The 2,418-nt window shown below is 46.2% G+C and overlaps 1 protein-coding gene across 1 annotated transcript in view; it reads right to left on the bottom strand.

Annotated features, from left to right (window-relative positions):
• ACOXL (acyl-CoA oxidase like) overlaps nucleotides 1-2,418 on the bottom strand; it is a 395,915-nt gene that overhangs the window by 331,491 nt on the left and 62,006 nt on the right.

Genomic DNA, 2,418 nt, shown 5'->3' with positions numbered 1-2,418 from the left:
AAAAAAAAAAAAAACCAACCCCCAGAGAAGCCCAACCAAAAAATGTTAAGAGATTGAAACTGCCCTGGAGGGAGAGAGGGCTCATTTGATATGCTCTAACATTTAAAAAGGGAAATGAGGGGAAAACACAGAAACCAATGAAGGAGAAAGCCATCCCCTGCCAAGCCAACCCTCAGTGGCCTGAGCTTACGATGGGCTTCTTCCCTCCCTCAGGAAGCAGCACGTTCACCAGCGTCTTCTCATCATTACGATTTCAACTTTGCAACTCCCCTGCCGAGAGTGGCAGCTGCCATAGCGCAGCAGGTAGCTAAATCATTTATGCTGTTTGGGAAAATGGGACTAACAAAGAGAAATGATTTCTGTGCAAAAAATAATAATAATAATTGTAAGAAGAAACAAATAAGAATTGTGAGTGGGATTTTTTTCCCTTTGATGACAGCAAGGTGACCTCAATACCATGGTTTCAGGAGAAAAAATGGGGCAGCCAAAACCCCAAAGATGTTTGGTCAGTGTCCCATCAGGAAAGCTAAGTTGTTAAGGACAATCCCCCTTGAACCTGAGATTCTCTCGTTAACTGCATAGCCATAAGTCGGTTTCCTAACCTCTGTGAGCCTCAGTTTCTCCACCTGTAAAATGGGGACAAGGATATCTTCCTATAACATTATAGAACATTTAACACAATGTTGCATGCAGAGTGCTTAGCCTGGCACTTAACACACGTGCTCAATGCACAGAAGTGGCTTATTACCACGTTCATGGGATTGTTGTTGTGACAGAGTGTGGTATACTATACTATACAGAGAGAGTCTGACACAGACCTGGCACAGAGGGAGCATTCAAAAAGTGGCAGTCCTTATTCTGGTTCTTACTATGACCTTGGACATCACTGGCTGCTGTAGAGAACTAGTATCCGGACAGAGGAAAGGCAGGACATCCTCCAACAAAACCCTCAGCTGCATCTGTCATTCTAAGTGCTGACCACCTCCAACTAGCAACCTTGGGTCAGAAAAATCCTGGGAACAAAACTCCAGATTCCAAATATGCGGAATCTGAAAAAACTGGTACAGGCGATCTTATTTACAAAGCAGAAATCAAGACAAGAGACATAGAGAACAAGTGTATAGATACCAAGGGGAAAGGGGGGAGGTGGGATGAATTGGGAGATTGGGATTGAAATATATACACTATTGATACTATGTATAAAATAGATAACTAATGAGAACCTACTGTATAGCACAGGGAACTCGGCTCAGTGCTCTGTGGTGACCTAAACGGGAAGGAAATCCAAAAAAAAGGGGGTATACGTATACATATAGCTGATTCACTTTGCTGTACAGTAGAAACTAATGCAACATTGTAAAGCAACTATACTACAAAAAAAACAAACTGTTTTAAAATCAGGGAAGAAAATAGAAAACAACAACAACAACAAAAAAAAAGCAAAGGACAACCTCAGCCTAAATGAAGACTGAGGGCTTCCCTGGTGGCACAGTGGTTGAGAGTCCGCCTGCCGATGCAGGAGACAAGGGTTTGTGCCCTGGTCAGGGAGGATCCCACATGCCGCGGAGCGGCTGGGCCCATGAGCCATGGCCGCTGAGCCTGCGCATCCGGAGCCTGTGCTCCGCAACAGGAGAGGCCACAACAGTGAGAGGCCCGCGTAGGGTAAAAAAATTTAAAAAAAATGAAGACTGAGTCACCACAAGCACATGTATGAGACAACACCCACCAGGGTGCTGAGAGTAGGAGCTAAAGAGATGGGGACGGGGGTGGGATTTACAGAGCAGGGTTTTTGCTGTGACCCATTTGTGGAGAGACGTCAAGTTAGAGGGTCTTACCAACATTTTGGAGTTCATCCCATATAATAAAGTCAGATTGTTTTGTGAAATTTTAGTGTTTTTTTTCAATTAATTTATTAATTTATTTATTATTTTTGGCTGCATCGTGTCTTTGTTGCTGCGCATGGGCTTTCTCTAGTTGCGGTGAGCGGGGGCTACTCTTCGTTGTGGTGCACGGGCTTCTCACTGCAGTGGCTTCTCTTGTTGCAGAGCACAGGCTCTAGGCACGCGGGCTCCAGTAGTTGTGGCACGTGGGCTCAGTAGTTGTGGTTCGTGGGCTCTAGAGCGCAGCCTCAGTAGTCGTGGTGCACGGGCTTAGTTACTCCATGGCATGTGGGATCTTCCCTGACCAGGGCTCGATCCCATGTCCCCTGCATTGGCAGGCAGATTCTTAACCATTGCACCACCAGGGAAGTCCCAGTGTTGTGAAATTTTATTTCGGTTGCCATGTGGACTTGTGTGCAGCTCACAGTTACAGACATTGCATCATGCCAGCACCGAGGACCTGGCTCCCAGAAGGAGGCCCCAGCACACACAGTGCCCTCCTGGCCACACACATCACACACGGTGCGATGGAACACGC

The sequence above is a fragment of the Lipotes vexillifer genome, unplaced genomic scaffold (assembly GCF_000442215.2).
Source record: "Lipotes vexillifer unplaced genomic scaffold, Lipotes_vexillifer_v1.1 scaffold1139, whole genome shotgun sequence".
In the NCBI taxonomy this organism is placed as follows: Eukaryota; Metazoa; Chordata; class Mammalia; order Artiodactyla; family Lipotidae; genus Lipotes; species Lipotes vexillifer.
This window is presented reverse-complemented; position numbering and strand designations above follow the sequence as displayed.